The sequence below is a fragment of the Pinus tabuliformis genome, chromosome 9 (genome assembly GCF_031772625.1).
Source record: "Pinus tabuliformis cultivar Carrire ecotype Pingquan chromosome 9, CPIR1, whole genome shotgun sequence".
Classification (NCBI taxonomy): domain Eukaryota; kingdom Viridiplantae; phylum Streptophyta; class Pinopsida; order Pinales; family Pinaceae; genus Pinus; species Pinus tabuliformis.
In genome coordinates this window covers 1,549,899,120-1,549,921,007 of record NC_142307.1, presented here as the reverse complement: position 1 = coordinate 1,549,921,007, position 21,888 = coordinate 1,549,899,120, and positions in this window count along the sequence as shown.

Sequence of the window (21,888 nt, the reverse complement as noted above, 5' to 3'; positions counted from 1 at the left end):
TTGTTTGATGTGGTAAGCAAGCATGGCAAGATGTTTCAGGAACCAAAGGGGTTACCTCTCAAGTGAGTAATTCAACATGAGATTCAGTTGCAACAAGATGTTCCACTTTCGAACATTCACATGTATCACATGTCTACTATGGAGAGTTTGGAAATCAAAAAGAAAATACAAGAATTGATTAGCAAAGGTATCATACCCCCATCTACTTCGCCATGTGGTCTGCCCATTGTCTTGGTGCCAAAGAAGGATGACACTTGGCGCATGTGTGTGGATTTTTGTACGCTGAACAAAATCACGGTAAAAAATCATTATCCACTCCTAAGAATTGATGATTTGCTTGATCAGTTGAGGTATGCAAAGTATTTCACTAAGTTAGATTTACGAAGTGGTTATCATCAAGTTAGGATATCTGAAGAAGACATTTGGAAAATTGTATTTAAAACTAAACAAGGATTGTTTGAGTGGCTTGTTATGCCTTTCGGTCTTACAAATGCTCCAGCTACTTTCATGAGGGTAATGAATGATGTATTGAGACCATTTCTAGATGATTTTGTCATTGTCTACTTAGATGATATCCTTATATTAAGCAAGTCAAGAGATGAACATGTCTTGCATGTAAACAAAGTATTTGATGTCTTGAGAAAAGAATAGTTGTTTTTAAAGATGTCGAAGTGTGAATTTGGTAAGACTTCTTTGGTGTATTTGGGACACATTGTTGGAGGATGTGAACTAAAGATAGACCCCTCTTAGTTTGAGGTCATTCTGAATTGGCCCAAGCCCAACACAGTTACAGAGGTAAGAAGCTTTTTGGGGCAGCACAATACTGGAGAAATTTTATTGCTATTTTTTCTTCCATCGCAGCTCGATTACATGCATTGACAAGTGTTAAAAAAGTCTTCCATTGGGGAGATGTACAACATAAATAATTTGATGCTTTGAATCAAAAGATAAGTCAACACCGGTATTAGCACTTCCGAATCATAGACAGCCATTCGAAATTCAAACATATGCAAGCGATTATGCCATGAGAGTAGTTATATTGCAGCATGGTAAGCCCATTTCATTTCATTCTAAAATTTTTAATGGAGTTGTAACTAACTATCCCACATATGAAAAAGAACTTTATGCATTGGTACAAAGTGTTAAGAAATGAAGCACTATTTGATGGGGAAGGAGACCTCCATCCATACCAACTATCAACCATTGCAGTATTTACAGTCACAGTCAAAGTTGTAGCAGTCATGCCATTTCAGATGGATGGGTTTTCAAATACAATTTCATTTGGTTATCAGGTATAAAATAGGAATCTACAATAAGGTAGCTAATATGATTTCAAGGCCTATTGTAAATTCATATGTTATACTCAAACATAATTCTGTTTTGCATAAAAGTTACAGAGAACAATATGTAAATGATAATGACTTTCAAGAAGTATATGCAAGCTTGAGTGAAGGAAACCAAATAGAAGAGTTGGATTATCATGTACATAATAGTTTGTTGTATCACTTAGGCAATTTGTGTATTCCACAGGGAGAAAGAAATAGTATCATAAGAGAGGTGCACACTTCATTTATTGTTGGACATTTTGGTGCAGGCAAGACAGTGGCGAATCTTCAAAGGTATCATTATTGGCCACACAATTTGGATAATGTTTCTTGTTTCATAAGAGGATGTTCTTTATGTGCTAAAAGTAAGCCTAGTAATAGGAAACTTGGTTTATACACTCCACTTCCAGTACTTTCATGTCCATGGGAGAGTATCTCAATCGATTTTGTAGGAGGTCTTCCATTGTCATGGAAAGATCATGATTACTTGTATGTAGTTGTAGACAGGTTTAGCAAGATGTGCATACTAACACCATGTTAAAAGAAAATTACAGCTGAACAAATAGCTCATATTTTCTTTCAAAACATTTTGGTTCATTTTGATCTTCCTACTTCTATTGTAAGTGATCAATATTCTCGATTTGTTGGGAATTTTTGGTCAAAATTATGGGACATGATGGACACAAATTTGAAAAAGAGTACAACCTTTCATCCACAAACAAATGGACAAACCGAGATGTTCAATAGAACAGTTATTCATCTTCTTAGAGGATATTTCAGCAAACATCCCAAGTTGTGGGATGAATAGTTCCATTACATACAACATGCATACAACAGGGAAAATCATTCTTCCACAAACACATCGCCATTTGAGGCATGTTATGGATATTTTTAGGTTTTAAACCCATATAGAAATTACCTACATACGAATTCTAAGAATATAAAATAAACAATGCGAGAGCATAACACATAAAAAACATATACACAAAGATTTTCCCTTAGATCCCAAAATCGGGACTAGCAGCTTGATTTTTCATTATGTTCCTTCCAATGTTACAATACATATATATACATGCTGAAGCATCCAATACCATGGACCAAAAACCATCGCGTCCAAAACCATGTGCGAAAACCATGCACAAAACCATAGGTAGCTCCGCCCAACCTAATATAAGGTCCAAAAAAATTTCCCGGGGGCGCTACTCTGGACCCTGTAAAAGGGGGCCACCCACTCCCCTCTAACCTATCGGTTAACTAGGGGATCTAGTCATGGAAAGAATATAACACAACCCAACATTATATAACTTGTTGTTTTCTTTCCACAAGAGAGCTTAGTCATTTATCTACCCCCTGCAATGCCCATTGTTTCTCTACACCAAGAGAACTTCTCAGAGCTCATAGATTTTTTCAATTCATCTGCAGTATTCTTCAAAGTGTCCACCTCTACCAGAACACCCTTTTTTCTTCTATCATATCCCTCACAAAGTGATAATGAACATCAATGTGCTTTTTCTTTGAATGATAAGCAGGGTTCTTTGCCAAGAAAATTTCACTTTGGCTGTCATAATCGATCCTTATAGCTCCCTGCACTAACCCCATACTTGAACACAATCTCTATAACCAAACTGTTTCCTTGCTTGCATGAGTGGCTGCCATGTATTCTGCCTCTATAGTTGATAGTGCCACTACAAATTGTTTCTTACTCATCCAACTGACTGCACCTCCAAATAGGTTAAACACATACCCACTTGTAGATATTCTCTGATCCAGATCTCCTGCCTAGTATGCATCAACAAAGCCACGAATATTAAAGACTCTGTCCAATCCTGGTCTTCCTTGGTAGCATAAACCATCATCACTAGTGCCACGCAAATACCTGAAAACCCACTTCACTTCTTTCCAATGCTCCTTCCCTGGTTTTGACATAAACCTGCTCAATACTCCCACTACATGTGCAATGTTTGGTCTAGTACAAACCATCGCATACATCAGGCTACTGATTGCACTTGCATATGGAACATGGGACATGTCCTCTTCCTCTTCTTGTGTCTTGGGACATTGTTCGACAGATAAATTTACATCTATAGGAATAGGAACCTTCACCGGTTTACTATCCTGCATATTAAACCTTTGCAGTATTGTCTCGACATACTTCCTCTAGTTTAACCAGAGCTTCCTCTTTTCCCGATCTATTTTAATTTCCATGCCCAAAATATAGTTTGCAACACCAAGTGTTATAGATCCATTTGGGCACATCAACCCCAACTTACGGATCAATACTATTATGGCCCATCAACCCCTAGTACAGTTGTTACGTGCCCTAAAGAAGTTAGTCATTAGAATGCTTTACTCCCAAAGAAGTTCCATCACTGAAGACATCCAAAAACCACCTCTAAGAAGATCAGCGCAGGTAGGCCTTCATTAAGGTGCACTGCAATGCAAACCATGCATTAACAGGGTGCTATGCAGTGCACTTGGTCCCTCTTTGGCCTGCGCTGGGCAAATTTGAGCAAATTTCAGTGAGGGTTTGAAGATTCCTTATCCATTGGAAGCCTATAGAAGTTTCTTAAATGCCACCTGCTCCTTTGAGTTTGCCTTTGGATGAGAAAGGGAGTTAGGAAACATCAATCCCCTATCCCTTCTTCCATGGAACTAATTTCTAAATTTGGAAAGGCATTCATTACCTCCATTGATAGCATAACCTCCTTCACTCACCTATAAATATATCACTCATCTAAGATATCTTGGCTAGAAAATAAGAAGTGGTAAGGATATGTTGGTGGTATGAGATTAGAATTGAGTGCAAGTATTGTCTAGTGTTGGAGTGCCTTGATTTTCATGAGGTGAAGAAGGATTGAATTGGAAGGATGATACTGGATTGAACTCGCATTGATTGTAATCATTCCTCTTATCAATAAAGTTTTCGAGATTTTTCCCTTATGCTTGTGTTATATATTAATTCATTCATGTGTATATCATGTTTCCGATTCCATGTTATTTATAGACAATAGATCATTATGCTTTGACAGGTTTTTGTTTCTATAAGTTGTGTAGGTACTTCTCAAGCGACTTAAGTACGGGAAGGAGCAGCGAAATCGGTCAAGGGAGATAAGGAACAAGCGGAAGTTACAAGTAGGTTCTCTGTTCCCTTATTTTATCTGTTGTTTATAGGAAAAATTAAGATTGCTTTGACTGTTGTTTCTAGCTCAGCTATTAGATCTAGAGGGTTAGGCGTTTGTCCAAGAACACTAAATATTCCTGAAACAAACTAGCGACTCCGCTGGGGATCATTTTCCCCTTTTAGTAGCTAAGTAGCCTCTTAGAACATTCCAATATACTGTACTTCCTGTCGTTTATTGAATTCAAGTCTAAATTCACTAAAAATTGAATCAAATTTAAGCCAAAAATACCTTCAGATTTTCTCACTGTCATCAGTGCACTGTCTCTAACTGAGACCTGCGCTGCAGTGCACTTCCTGCATGAGTACAGAGCGATTCAGCGCACTATCTATCACTACAGCCTGTGCTAATCCCTTGAGGGACAGTTTCCCAACCAGGGACTAAATATTTTTTTCAATTTTCATCATTTTTGAATTACTTGTTGAATGTAAATGATGTCTCATCTCTGAAAACCAGCCTTTCATCTCCTTAATTTGGCCCTATTTAGGCTGGATTGTTGGATGTTTTTTATGTATTTGTTTTGTCATTTGCAATCCACTGTCGAACGGTAGTTTTGATCGATTGTTCTGTCGGTATAAAAGTGTCGTAAAGTCATCATTTTCTTCAAGAAGTGAAAGCGTCGTAAAATCCTCTTTCATAGATAATCGATTGATGTATTTGCGCATTTGATTTGTATTTTCATTGAAAGTGTCGAAAATCTTCATTTGTTTAAAATTGAAAGTGTCGTACGATCTTCCTTTCTCTTTTAAAAGAAATTGTCATAAATCACCATTTTTTATGAAAAAGTTCTGAATCATTTGTGCATTAATTTTTCTTATTACAACATTCACATTAAGAGAAACTGAAAAGAAATACATGCAATTTGAATTTTAGAGCTTGAGTTTGTGTGCTAAAAGAAACGTTTAGGGAATTGCATTAGTTTGTGCTCTTTGTTGTTTGTTCAAAAGTACTTCTATGCTCTATCCCTCACAGTTAGGATTTTCATTGTTGAAATTAAATGAAAAGAGTGGTTGTCATTCTTGTTGCATTCTTAGGAATTTCAGAACACATCTCGCGGTGAACCTTCAAAGGCAAATTTCTAAGCAAGATCAACTTAAAATAATCTTTCTTCCTTCTTCCTTGAAACCACAAGTTTCAAGCCAAGAGGTTCAAGTTTCTCAAGTTGTTATACAACAACAACTTGTTTCTGGAGCCCAGCAACAATCTCAGGTTAGTATACCTTTATCTGGAATGACCCAAGCTTACACTAGTAGTTGATCCACAACTTGGTCAATATTTCATTACTAGGCAGCAACAGTTGGTTCAGCAACTGTGGTTGTCGCAATTCCAACAACCCCAATTCCAACAGTCCCAACCCCAGTTTGGAATTGGTTCACAAGCTCAACCTGGTTTTGGTCAATATCAAGCTTACCAAGGACCTGGACAGCAAGGCTTTGCAAGTTATGGACAACCACAATTCTAATATGGTTATCAACAACCACCTTATACTGGTTTTGTCCAACAACCTTACCAAGGTTACCAAATGCAGATGCCCTATGCTGGTATGCAAAGACCTATTGCACAGGCAATTCCATCATATCCTGGGTAACCTGACTTAAATCGACAATTTCCATTCGTCACAACTTTAGAATTACCAGATTTAAACTGGCTCACTAATGATCCAATTGCATATGTGCCTTGGTGGTCAGTGATTCCCTATAAGTTACCATATGATATTCTAAAGTTTAATGGAAATCCTAGAGAAGACCCATCGAATCATGTTATGACCTTTCATTTATGGTGTTCATCCAACACTTTGAATGATGATTCAATCAGACTTCATCTTTTCCAAAGAACACTTACTGGTGCAGCTGCTAAATGGTACTTTGAATTACCAAGAGCTTCTTTCGATAACTTCACCATTTAGCCACTACCTTTTTGACCCACTTCCAGTTACCTATCAAATACGAGACTAGAACGGAACTCTTGACCAACTTCAAACAGACTACCTCCACCCATATATCATATCATATTCATCAGTGGCAAAGTCGTCATCGAATGGTTAAGACATATTTTCCCGATTAGATTTTCGCTGAGTGGTTCATAAAATCCTTGCTGCCATCAATCACCGAGGATGTGGAAAAAGGCGGAGTTGTCATAGAAGAGCAAGTTATCACTTGTGCCCAATACTTGGATTTGATCTACACATAATCCGGCACGCTCTATGATAAAATTCTCAGTGCACCTAGACCAGCCTTCATTGTTCCACCACCTCTAAAATCGAGTAGGGACTCTCATGCCGGTGACGGTGTGATCAGTTCTTCAAGCACACAGGCAGCAAGAGGACCATCTGTTCAAACTCTTGTTATTTCCAATCAAACTGCAAATGCATTAGAAAACACTCATGCCTCTGAGATTAATGCCTTGTCATTTGATAAAGGAAAAAATCTGAAGCAACCAAGAGGTAAGAAAAAGGGGAAAATAACAAAAAGAAACAAGAAAATTCCACTCCTGAGAAATCATCTGAATCCCCTACCGCGGCTAGGAAACCTCGTTATCCATGTCTAATATGTAATTATGAGCATTATATAAGAGATTGTCCACATCGCTCTGAGGTCTCTAAGCTTCTAAAGACTTCAAATACCTCAGTAGTGTTGACAGATCTGTTTCCTACCCCGGAGACACATTTGGTTGCAACTGATAATGCTTCCACAACCCAAGTACTCATGTTATCCATTGCAAATATGCAAAACGATGTTTTGGTGTCAACAAGGAATAAACATTATGGAAATCCATCGTCATCGAATAATCAGGCTATTGATCAACCTAGTACTTCGACCTGGACTTCATCAGAAGTTGTTCCACCAATTGTACCTGAGTTAACGATAAAGCCACCAAAGGGAGTTGTGCACAAATCAACATTCAATCCTCATACTCGAGTAGCTCAAAACTATAATATAATGCAAGATCTGGCTCAATCACCTTCCGCTATGTCGACACTCGAGGTGTTGCAAAACTGTCCCTCCCAGAAACAAGCTTTATTGTCAGCAATATGTGGTATAGATCCTACAGATTCAAATCTTGTGGTTTTTAACCATGCGAGATATTCACCACAGTCACCGGTGCAATTAGCTTTCCTAATACAAGTAAAAGCTCTCAATAAAAATGTTCACTGAACTATTATTGATGAGGGGGCATCTACTTGCATTATGTCCATGAGCTGCTAGAAAACTCTTGGTTCACTGCCCTTGCCACAATCACCAACTACATTAAAAGAATTCAATGGAAGAACATACACTCCATATGGGATTTTAAGTAACCTGCAAATTGAACTAGGGGGCAAAACAGTAAATGTTGAGGTCGAGGTAGTTGACGGACTCCTTGATTACAACATTTTACTAGGAAGGCCTTGGGTATATGCTATGGCTATTGTTGTTTCCACATACTTTCGAACGATTGCATTTCCTTTCAAGGGTGGAATCACAGTCATTGATCAGCTAGCCTTCTTTGCCAATAGTTCACAGGCTACGGGAAGCATTCCGTTGATACATGAAAACTCACCATCACTTCAAAATGTTGGAGTAGGTCTCCTTAAAGATCCTTCCCTGATGGGCACTTTTACCCTCCCGTCACCATCTGGTTTCGCGGAAGTGGCAAGAGTGGAGACTTGCAACATGATTTCTTCTGCATCATCTGATTTTAAGAAGATTTCCAACTACTTTGAAAGTGATGGTCATGGCGAGGCAATGCCACCAAGCCCCATTGAATCGACATAGCAATCAATCTTTCGAGCTTGTGCGACAAACCCTAATCCGCACTCAACAATTGCATGGGTAGATAGGTCATTAGAATATGGTACCTCTTCAGATCCTTTTTCATGTATACATTCTACGGATGAAGGAATCGTCCAATCAATGATGATAGGAGAGACGCCGTGGGAATATTATCATCATCGTTCCCATCTTCTAGATGACAATGAATATTATTCAAATGAACTTAATTACCCATCAATCGTTGATTTCTTGTCAAATTTTGTAAATACTGTAGATTATAAACGTAATTTGTCTAACATAGAAGAAATGATTTCTATAAACATTTCGACCAAGCCTAACATTTTAGAAAACATTCATGTCGGTAAATCTTGTTCTCCATTAGAACTAGATAATTATTGTGCTCCTTTTCACGAATTTCAAGATATCTTTTCATGGTCTTATGAGGAGATGTCGAGCATTGACTCAAGCATTGTTGAACATGGGATTAAAATGTACCCTAATGTCAACCAGTACGACAACGGCTTCGATATGTTCATCCTAAGAAATCCGCTGCCATTAAAGCAGAGGTTGAAAAAGTTTTGTGTGCTGGTTTCATTTTCCCTGTACCTTTTACTGATTGGGTATCTAATATTGTTCCAGTGATCAAAAATCAAGGGAAAATTCGAGTGTGCGTCGATTATAGGGATGTAAACCAAGCATGTCCAAAGGACAACTATCCTACACCTTTTATCGACTAGATTATTGATGAATGTGCCGGATCTGAAATATTTTCATTCATGGATGGATTCTCTGGCTACAATCAAATCAATATCCGCCCACAGGACCAATAAAAAATATCCTTTATATGTTCGTGGGGCACATTCGCTTATCGAAAGCTACCTTTTGGTTTGAATAATGTAGGGGCTACATTTCAGAGGGCGATAAATTATGCCTTCCATGACATCAAACACATTGTTCAACCCTATCTTGATGATTTTTCCTGCTCAATCGTGAAAACAGACTGATCACCCGCAACACCTGAGAGCAATATTTTTACGATGTCGACACTACAAGATAAGACTCAATCCACACAAATGTGTGTTTTGTGTTGGCTCTGGTCAATTTCTTGGATTCGTAGTTTCGAAAGACGGAATTCGACTCGATCCCATAAAGGTTCAGGCAATCCTTGACATGCCTCCACCTTCAAATTTGTTACAGATACAGAGACTTCAAGGGAAGGCAAACTTTCTAAGGAGGTTCATTCCAAACTATGTTGAATTAGCTAAAGGTTATACATGTCTATTGAAGAAAGGGGTACCCTTCCATTGGGACCAAGTTGTGCAAGCTTCTTTTGATGCTCTCAAAGATTCCCTGATTAGAGCATCATTAATGTATGCCCCAAACTATCAAAAAGACTTTTACCTGTATCTCGCCGCTGCAGATACAACCATTGGTATGGTTTTAGTTCAAGAAGAAAGTGGAACTGAACATCCTATTTATTATTTGAGTCGTAATGTCAATGATACAGAAAGCAAATATTCATATGTCGAAAAGTTAGCCTTGACAACCATTCAAGCCGTACAGAGATTTCATCATTACATCCTCCTTCGCAAAACTACCATTGTATCAGATTGCAACCCTATGACATACATTTTGTCATGTCAATTGTTGGGGGGGAAATATTCTAAATGGATAGTTATCTTGCAGGAGTTTGATTTGGAATTCATCAAATCTAAATCAAAGAAATCTCTCGTCTTTGCCGAGCTACTTTGCGATCTTCCCTCGTCCTCCAATGATTTAACATTAGAAGCATCAACCTTGGATGAGTTTCTGTTTCTAATTTCATCAAGTGATCCATGGTATGGAGATATACTAGTCTATCTCCAGACCCAAGATTTTAGACCTAATACATCTCGCTCTGAACAGGACGTACTCGATACCAAGCCAAAGATTATCTGATCATTGGTGATACACTTTATTGTCATGGTGTCGATATGATCTTACGTAGGTGCCTTACTCATGAGGAAGCCGAAAAATATTTGAATGAATGTCATTCAGGTGCTTGTGGGGGGCATTTATCTAGTTACGCATCTGCACAAAAAATTCTACGAGCTGGTTACTTCTGGCCATCCATATTCAAAGATTTCATTCTTGCTGTCAAAAGTTGCCATGCTTGCTAGATCTTTTATTGTAAAACTAGAATACCACCTGCACCACTACATCCAATCATTGTTGTTGGCCCATTCGCAAAATGGGGCATTGATTTCATGACATGTAACCCCACCTTGGCTGGGGGGCATGGGTATATTATAGTCGTTGTTGACTATTTTACCAAATGGGCCAATGCGATGCCTACATTGAACAATAGTGGTGAAACGACTGCTCTCTTTTTTTTTAACCATGTGGTTTCTAGGTTTCGTGTACCACAAGCTATAGTCACAGATCATGGGTCGCATTTTTGCAATCACATGATAGTCGAATTAACTACCAAATTAGGACTGTCACATGATAGTTCTACTCCATACTACTTGCAAGCTAACGAACAAGTTGAGGCTATCAACAAAGTCCTTAAGCACATGTTGCAAAGAATGATTGGAGTCCATAAATGGAATTGGCATGTAATCCTGTACTTGGCTTTGTGGGCATATCAAACCTCGGTGTATGATTTGGAAGTAGTCTTACCAATCCAATGTGAAATCTCATCTCTCAAACTTGCGATTGACCTACTACCCGACACTTCTAAAGAAGAAGCGCGTTTTTTGGAATTAATCCATCTGGATGAAACCCATCGTGATTCCGCATTGGTTAATGAAGCGCATAAGGCATCAAGGCACAATATGACAAAAATGTTAAGCCTCGTGTCTTCTTAGAAGGTGACCTGATCTTACTTTACGATTAGGATTCTGACAAACTAGGAGCGGGAAAGTTTGAACCATTATGGATGGGCCCTTATATTGTTAAATGTGTGTTGACGAAAGGTGCCTATGAGTTAGTGGATTATGATGGGATTCCATTGTCGCTGCCCCGAAATGGGTTGTATCTTAAACGTTACTATGCTTAGTTAAGTGTAGTAAAACTCACTGTACATATGCTTTGATTGCATTTTTGTGTGTTAGTTTTCTTTTAGAGTTTTTATTTGGTTAGGTAATCCACTTCACATTTGTTGCAGATGTTGAACTTTTTGGAACCATTTGTTGGGTATGCCGATGAAGCTAGTCGTAGTACGCAAAATCTATCTTTTGCAGCATGGGCCATCTTCGCTCCTAGTGGTGATTTAGTGAGTTTCATAGGGATATGTATTGGTCAATCAACAAATAATATCACTGAGTATAGCGCGTTGATTGAACTCCTCTCCGATGTTGTTTCAGATGGCATATGCCAAACCATCATCAGACTAGACTCACAACTTGTTGTACTACATCTTACTGGTGTCTATACCATCCGAAAGCCAGGAATCCATCGCATGTTCCTTAGAGTTGGAATTTTGGAAAGGTATTTGAATTTATTCAATATCAACATATTTCCATAAATTTAAACACATTAACTGACTCTCTAGCGAATTATGTGTTAAATAGACATTTGTGACATTTGTAAAGTAAACATTTTTTCAACATCATTTGAATAGTTTTGCATCACTTAACCATAATAAAACTCTGAAAGTCAACTAGATAGCTATAAATAAGTTTTTACAAATAGTTTGTGTCCAAGACAATAATCGGTAAATTTGACCCAAAAACTCAAAATATATGCAGAAAATATCCCAATAGACTAGTGTTGTTGATGATAACATGTCACAGCCTGTGCCATCATACGCAGGAGTCTCATCCAACGACTAGACACACCAATAGTATGGTGCTGCAATCGCATAGGAAGCTCCTCAATCCAGACATCCAAAATATCAAGGGTCAAACCCTCTATGTGATCCTACAGCTCAGCCAAGGTCTTTGCTAGATCAAGGTCTCTAAGAACTACCCTCCCAACAGCTCTCTGTACTGGTGCACCTGCCTCCCGTTGGCGTACCATAGGTCGAATGGATCCAACATCTGTATACATATAAAAGTTTATTTAGTCTTGGTAACAATATAAAAACACAAAAAAAAAGTAAAAACTTCAAAAAGAAAAACATTGTGGTCAAACAATTTACCAATAGCACTCCACTGCGCCCCAGCTGGCAACACTAAATCTGGATCACCATAGAAATCCATCCCTGAATATGGATATTTAGAGAAGGACATCTCCTGACGGTCGAACCACTCGAAGAAAGCAGAGTAAAACGAGATCAGTGACTGGCCAGCATGTCTAGCCATAAGATCCACCCACCTCTGCATCCATGGGTCTCTAGGTCCAGGAGCACCCAGTGAAATGTGTTGTGGTTGCATGAGTGGGATTCTCTCTAAGGCAAAGGAAATCAGGATAGACCCATAACCAAAAAATTTTGTCTTTCCAATCTTCACCTTGGTCATTTGTTCTCTCATAGATAGAAGAACTGCCTCACACTAGTTGAATACCTTTGGCTCCAAGCACTCAAAAGCATACTGCATATAAGACATGTTTTCCAAATGTAAAGTTGCACTGCCAGCCAGTTTGGCAAGGGTAAAAAGGATTGTTCTCAATGGTAGATCACTAACATCTCAGATATTAATCTTTCCATCTCTGCTAGGTTGAGACCCTTCCTGGAATAACTGGCGAATATAATCTCTCACTGATTCACCTCCTCTAGTGAATTCTGATAACGAGATGGGCGCACCCCGCCTCGATAGTCTCATCAGAAGGTAAATATACTCAATGGTAAAGGGTATCACCCCTAATGTGAAAATCCTGGTCAGTAGGATCCCAATAATGAACAACATACTATAGCAGTTCAATTTGTTTCTGCATGCTGGATAAGCAAAAATACTTCAGCAACCCACAGTTCCTTAGGGAATCAACTGTGCCCTGATCATTTAAGGAAATCATGTCTTGCTCTTCATGTTCTCGTTCTCTCCATATAATGACCATTTTGATCCGATGAATGTTTGAAATGAAACCATTAGACAAATTAGGATCCAATTTTTACAAAAAACAGTTGAAGATTTAGGAGAAAACAAATATCAAATTTTGGTTTTTGCTCCCATCGCACCCCTCCACTAGAGACAGTGCATTGCAATGCATATTGTCCTCTAGGTGTATGCAATGCAATGCACCTTTCGATATGGAAAGGGTGCGTTGATCCAGAGGGCGCAAAATGAAACCCTAGGGGCCTCAAAAACTAAAATTTTTTGCTCAAAATTGAAAATGAATGGAATGAAATGGAAGAGAACATGGATAGCTCCTACCTGCTCTGGACGACACGAGAAACAATCCATAGAATCCTCCACAATCAACTGGTGAAGTTTGGGGTAAAAAACTACTCCAGATTTCCAAAATCAAATGGTAAAAATGAATTACAAAACTTGCTTTTATGTTTATTTTTGCATATTAATCAAAGTAAATGTTGGTTTTTATTCATTTTATCCATGAACATGTATTTTTAATCCTCTTTGATGGAGTTTCTGAATAGGTTTAACAACTGAAAGCAGAATCAAATGTACTAAAGGGTAAATTGGACATCTTTTACCACAAAGCAAACTTTTGTTTCTTTTTCGAGCTTTGTTAAAACGAAAAGAAACCCCCATAGAGTCATCTTTAAACTCTTTTTAGACTCTCTAAATATGAAAATATTGTCAAGCGCTTGTCTATTCCAGCTCATTAAAGGATTGGAAACAACATCTCTCTTGTATTATTTTACGCTTTTTGGACTTGAGAGATTATTTTACGAAAAAAAACTTATGGAGTTTTCTTTTCGTCCCTTTTCAAACTCTCTAAACATGAAAAGGACTGAGTTATCTTTGTCGTTAAACTCGTTAAAATATCAAATAGCGACAAACTTGTCCATCTAGACAAAACCGAGTTTCACCTTCGCTAGACTCGTTAAAACATCAAATAGCGATGGGTTCGCCCGAAGGGTGAATTATAGAACAAGCATATGTTATCCTCCTCAAGCTTGATTAAAAATAAAGAGGTACTGGTCAGCAATAACTGGGGAAAATGGGAAAATTCGAGAAAATTTTATGGTAGCGAGTCGCTCTTGAACATGACACCTTCACTTCATCTCTGTGACTATTTGGGTTGGGTCATTTAGCTTGATGGTTATCACACCATTGGTCTATCACACCATCCATCACTTGTGTTTTCGATCAACGCTACCAATTCATCTCAGTGTCGCTGATATGCTCAAGAGAAGTCATCTAGTTAAAAATTCATATGTTGCAATATTGTAAACCTTCATTTTCATGACCGCCATTCCTGAACCTTGTGCCATCAGTCGATTCTCATATCCAAAAATCATTTACCTCATTTTGTGTCGTAGATGTGGGATACATCAAGGCCCTCCTGCGACGAAGTTACTTCTTGTCGACATCAACTCATCATCCAAGAAGTTGACTTAGAAACACCCCTTTAGTGCCTTGAAGCTTGCATACATCAATGGCAGGTTTCTCACTTCCGACGATAGTTGACATCAATGGCCTTCGACCGAAAGACTTTTATGGTGTTCGAAGTCAAATCATTTATTCACACCATGCGAAATTTATTGTAGTACCTTGAGGGTCATCATCATTATCGGTGATTCTTCTCGCGTCCGTTAACGACTTACATCATTGGCTGGTAATCAGATGATGTCTCTACATGTTCGACCTCAAAACATCTATTCACATGGTTAGACTTGTACATTGGGTGAATATTGAATGAGATTGAAGATCCCGGATCTAGTTTCATCCATCCGAGCTATGATATATTCAGGAGTACCAAATCAGATGTACAATGGCATTACACAGACAGTGATCCTAATCATGGATCTATATTTGTAGAAACATGAATCTATATCTGTAGACAACTATCTGATTTATGTACATGTAATGAAAGTTTCTAAGCTAAGCATGGGTATGCCTCCCTCAGTGATTTCATGAATAAAATCAAATTATCATGGTATATGTATTGTAATTGAATGCAGGTCACCTTCCATTCGAAATCTCCTCTCCTCGTGATAAAGCATTTCACCCGACATAAATATTTACGACTTCATGCTTTAGGGGGAAACTGTTACAGATCCATTTGGGAACATCAACCCCAACTTACAGATTGATACTATTAGGATCCATCAACCCCTAGTACAGTTATTACATGCCCTAAAGAAGTTAGTCATCAGAATTCCTTACTCCCAAAGAAGTTCCATCACTTAAGACATCCAAAAATCACCTCTAAGAAGATCAGCGTAGGTAGGCCTTCATTAAGGTGCACTGCAATGCAAACCATGCATTAACAGGGTGCTATGCAGCGCACTTGGTCCCTCTTTGGCCTACGCTGGGTGAATTTGAGCAAAGTTCCGTGAGGGTTTGAAGATTCCTTATCCATTGGAAGCCTATAGAAGTTTCTCAAATGCCACCTGCTCCTTTGAGTTCGCCTTTGGATGAGAAAGGGAATTAGGAAACATCAATCCCCTATCCCTTCTTCCATGGAACTAATTTCTAAATTTAGAAAGGCATTCATTACCTCCATTGATAGCATAACCTCCTTCACTCACCTATAAATAGATCACTCATCTAAGAGATCTTGGCTGGAAATAAGGAGTGGTAAGGAGATAATGGTGGTATGAGATTAGAATTGAGTGCAAGTATTGTAATAGTGTTGGAGTGCCTTGCTTTTCATGAGGTAAAGAAGGATTGAATTGGAAGGATGGCACTAGATCGAACTCGCATTGGTTGTAATCTTTCCTCTTATCAATAAAGTTTTCGAGATTTTTCCCTTATGATTGTGTTATATATTAATGCATTCATGTGTATATCATGTTTTCGGTTCCATGTTATTTATAGACAATAGATAATTATGCTTTGACGGGTTTTTGTTTCTGTAAGTTGTGTAGGTACTTCTCAAGTGACTTGAGTACGAGAAGGAGCAGTAAAATCAGTCAAGGGAGATAAGGAACAAGCGGAAGTTACTAGTAGGTTCTCTGTTCCCTTATTTTATCTGTTGTTTATAGGAAAAATTAAGATTGCTTTTATTGTTGTTTCTAGATCAGCTACTAGATCTAGAAGGTTAGGCGTTTGTCCAAGATCTTTCATGTCAAATTTGGAGGACAATTGGGTCTTCAAATCCTAGATATTTTCTGTCATTTCCAACCAGCAACATATCATCCACATACAAGACTAGATAAATAACATGGTCACCAATTAATTTAAAATACACACAATGATCTACTTTGCTTCTGGTGAAGCCAAGTCCCAGTATAAATGTATCAAATTTCTGATACCACATCCTTGGTGATTGTTTTAACCCATGCAAAGACTTCTTTAACTTGCATACCAATTCTTTCTTACTCTTCACCGCAAAGCCTTCAGGTTTCTTCATGTATATCTCCTCTTCTAGATCCCTATGAAGAAATGTTTTCTTCACATCCATCTATTCTACCTCAAAATCAAAAGAAGCAGCAACAAATAAAAGTAATCTAATAAAAGCTACCTTGGCAACAGGGGAAAAAATATCACCAAAATCAATTCCCGGCACCTGGGAATAACCTTTTGCTACCAACCAAGCTTTGTATTTCTCCACCTTTCCTTCTGCATTTGTCTTCTTCTTGAACACCCATTTGCTGCCAATGGGTTTCCTTCCAGCCGGCAACTCCACCAAATCCCAAGCCTCATTTTTGTGCAAAGATGCCATTTTATCAACCATGGCCTCTTTCCAGAGTTTTCCATCCTATGAATCTACTGCTTCCTTCACAGTTCTGGGATCATCATCAGTAATAGATAAAGAAAAATTTGAATAGAAAGCAGATGGACTATACCTTTTTGGCTGCCTTCTTTCTCGAACTGATCTTCTCACAACCGTTGTTTTTGGCTCTTCATCTTCTAGTTCATCTTCTGTTGTAGAGTTTGATTTTTCCTCCTTTAGCTCAGACTCTATCTTCTTAGGTTCCTTTGATTGGACTACATGTTTAATAACATTTTTCACCTCTCTGAACACCACATCTCAGTTGTACACAACCTTCCTTGTTACTGGGTTCCAAAGCTTATAACCCTTTAAACCATCCTTATACGCAATAAAGATGCACTTTTCAGATTTACTATCCAACTTTGTTCTTTTCTCCTTTGGAACACATACATATGCATCACATCCAAATACCCTCAGATGTGAAAGAGATGGTTTCTTACCAGTCCATACCTCTTGTGGAGTCTTATCCTCCAGCGTTGATGAAGGTGATCTATTGACCAAGTAACATGTTGTCTCCACCGCCTCTACCCAAAATTCTTGTCCTAACTCAGCACCACTGAGCATGCTTCTTGCCCTTTCCATCAACGCCTTGTTCATTCTTTCTGCAACTCCATTTTTCTCAGGTGTGTATGGAGTAGTCTTATGTTGTGCTATACCACACTTCTTACAAAATTCTTCAAATTCCTTGCTGCAAAACTCTTCACCATTATCTGTCCTCAACACCTTTATCTTCCTCTCTGCCTGGTTTTCCACCAGAGCCTTAAATTCTTTAAACCTGTCAAAGACTTCAGATTTCTTCTTAAGGAAATATATCCATGTATTCCTTGAGAAATCATCTATAAATGATACATAGTACACAAACTTACCCAGTGATGGAACCTTCACAGATCCAAACACATCACTATGCACAAGTTCTAATATATGTTTTGCCCTCTTACCACCAGAGGGGAAACTCACCCGATTTTGCTTCCCATATACACAATTTTCACAGAAATCAAAATCCAGAGAGCTATTAGTCATAATTTCTACCATACATTTACCATGAAGTATTTGAAGGCCCTTCACTCCAATATGTCAAAGCCTTTAATTCCATAGCATGGTATTTTCTCCAGAGACCACTAGATTTTCTGCTCCACTTTCAAGAACCACAAAACTATTGCACCCATCAATAACAGTGCTACCTTACAGCTTGTATAGAGTTCTAATTCGAACTCCCCACATCAATACCAATTCTCCCCTAACCATCTTCCAAGTATCTTTCTCAAACACTATTTTTACACCTGCATCATCTAACTTGCTTACATAAATCAAATTTATGGCCAATGCAGGAATATGTAGAACACCCGGAAGTGTTCTAACCCTTCCACCTTGCAACTTCAACTTTACTTTTCCACGACCAATGATTCTAGCCTTCCTATCATCCCCTAAGAAGACATCACCACCATCATATTTCTCATACTTGCAGAACCACTCTCTATGGGGAGCGAAGTGAAAGGATGCACCTGAGTCAATCAACCATGCCTCATGATCTACATGTGTACTTGATGAAGCCAAGCATACATCCCCACCTTCATCTTAGGTGGTTTTCACCTCTGCAGAAGGAGCATCATCAGATCCCTTTCCTTTGTTAGGAGCTTTTGATTTATAGTCCCTTTTGTAGTGCCCTTCCTTTCCACATTTGCAGCACACCTTTACAAGTTTTCCTGGAGATTTAGATCTCCCTCTAGATTTAGTCTCCCACTCGATGACTTATTTTGTTTTCTATTATGGGACCATCCTCGTACAGACAAGGCATCACCATTCTGGCTCTCCATATTTTTCCGTCTCATCTCCTCCATCAACAAGGATGAGACTATATCATCAAACTGCAAGGTAGTTGCATTACTACCTATTGCAATAACCAGACTATCCCATGAATCTGGTAGAGAACACAACAAACTGATGCACTTATCTTCATCTGAAATTTTAATATCAACAGATAATAACTGACTCACCATATTATTAAATGCATTTAGATTCTCTATCACCGAGTCTCCATCTTTCATCCTCAGGTTATACAGATTTTTCCATAGGAACAGTTTATTCACCAGATACTTAGATTGGTACAAAGTCCCTAACTTGACCCAAAAATCCTTAGTCGTAGCTTCCCCTGATACATTCAGCAATACTGAATCTGAGATACACAATCGTATTGTGCTCTTTTCCTTCCAATCCAACTTCTTCCATTCTTCGTCGGACACTCCTATTGGTTTAGTACATGGATCTACTGCGATCCACTAATCTTTATCTACCAATAGATCCTCCATCTTGAGTTTTTATAACTCAAAACTTTGACCATTAAATTTCTCGATCTCTATCTTTCCACTGCTCGCCATCTTCTTTCACCACCAGAATCGATCGCGTAGATCTCCCACTGAACAAGGTTTACCACAGGAACAAGTGAAACCCCTCAGCAACAAAGGTGTCCCCTTGAAGCCAAAATAACTCTAATACCAAATGTAGGTTTCCCTGTACATAAATTAGCTGCATGCGAATTCTAAGAACAAAAAATAAAAAATGTGAGAGCATAACACATAAAACACATATACATAGATATTTTCCCTTGGATCCCAAAACCGCGACTACCAACTTGATTTTTCATTATGTTCCTTTCAATGTTATAATACATATATATACATGCCGAAGCATCCAATACCATGGACCGAAAACCATCACGTCCAAAACCATGTGCGAAAACCATGCACAAAACCATAGGTAGGTCAACCCAACCTAATATAAGGTCCAAAAAAAATTCCCGGGGGCACTACCCCAAACCCTGTAGAAGGGGGCTACCTGCCCCACTCAAATCCCCTGGACAGGGGGGGGGGGCTTCCGCTCCCTCGCTGTACAATTAGTGCAACGAAGGGGGGGCTCCATCCCCCCTCTAACCCACCGGTTGACTAGGGGATCTAGTCATGGAAAGAATATAACACAACCCAACAATACTTGCGAAGACCACCATTGGACTTCATATTTGAGAAATATGTTTCTGTCGAAGGTCACAGTGACATCGATAAGGCAAGGAATTTCACAGAGCAAATTTAGTTGATACATCATACAATGCAAGAACAACTTGAGAAAAGTCAAAGCAACTACAAGGAAAGGCATGACAAACATCGGGTGGATCACAAATTTCAAGTTGGCGAAGAAGTATGGTTATATATTAGCAAAGAGAGACTTCAAGGGGAAGGTAAAAAGTTGAAACCAATCTGTTATGATCCTTTTAAAATTATGGAAAAGATTGGTAATAATGCATTCAAGCTTGATTTGCCTCCTTATATGCAAATATACTCTGTTGTTAATGTTGATAATTTGAGATTGTTTGAGCCTCCTTTGATTGATGATCAAGGAGAGCATGTTCAGCTGCCATCAATAGATGATTTCTTGTCAGAATATCTAGATGAGCTTCAGCAAGATCTCATACTTAACAAAAGAACTAGAACTTCAAAGAGAGGGGATGTTGAACACCTTAGAGTGGGACTCAAGGGACAAAAGCCTTCTCAAGCCAAATGGTTGCAAACCAAGAAGGTGAGGGAGATGTACCCTCACTTATTGAACAATTGATAATATCTTTTTGGGTCCAAAAGGCTTCTAGTGGGGAGGAATGATCAAGTGCTCAGTATTTATCTCAAAAATCAAAGTTCTCATATTTGCTCAAAAATTGTACTACTGTGTTCGTCTCGTCAAGATGATCGCAACGCAATTTGTTTCACTGAAAACGGAGCCCGGATGAAGGAAAAAAGGCATGTCGTTCGTTTTCATAAACAACGAAAAAAATTGCAGAATAGGATAGAATGATGACATGGCAGTCCAATCAGCAGTTGAGTCAGCAAGGGGAATCTTCTTCAGTTTTTGCCCAATAGGGTTGTGACAAGTGTTACCTCCAGATTTTCCATTTTGGTTATGTAAAGGTGAAATTGCTTAAGTGGTCTTAAGGTGAAATTTGAAATTATTTATATTTAATATTATTATATATTATACATATAAAACTATTATTTATATTATATAGTTTTTTATTAATTATATATATAGAGAAAGAGATATATATATAATATAGTAAATGTATTTAATTTAATTAAATCATAAATCTGCATATATTTAAACTATGTAATGGCGCATTTTAAATATGAATGGTATGGTTAAATTCCGTAATATATATCAAATCCATCGAAACATTCCAATGGTGCAATATTTAATATGCGATGGGAAAAATATATATAGGGAAATATATGTAGGGATGGGCATAGGGAAAGTTCGAACTCGTGATCTCCCCCCCCCAAACTCAATGCAATATCGTTGAACCATCAGCAAAGATTTGATAACCATAGCCACGTTTTTATATTTAAGGTGACGTGAATCCCACCAGCGGGAGAGGAGGGAGCCAACCCCCTCTCCATACGACCACGCGCCAAAACCGAGGGTTAGGTCCAGCGCTGACTGCGCCCCTAAACCCATTTAACAGTTAATTAATCATTGTTAGCATTAATTAATCTGAAGATTAAGTTCGCGACAGTTTTGGAGGCGCACCAAGTTGGTCGAAACTCCCTGTTTTGGCGATGCTAACTAGAGTCTACTCCAGATTTAGCGAGGTTTCCTAGGGAAAAATTGAATGCAGCATATCTTGCTCAATTTTCGACTAATTTTGGAAAATGAATAGTCAATTTTTGATGATTTCAATATTTTGAACTCATTGGTACAGGTTTTAGAGGCAACAGAAGACTTCTACAGATGATTTTTCCACAGGGAAGTTCAGGGAAGCCTAGAGCCATAATGGAAGGGGGTCATACATAGAGCAGCCAGATTCAATTTTGCGAGATCCAATAGTCA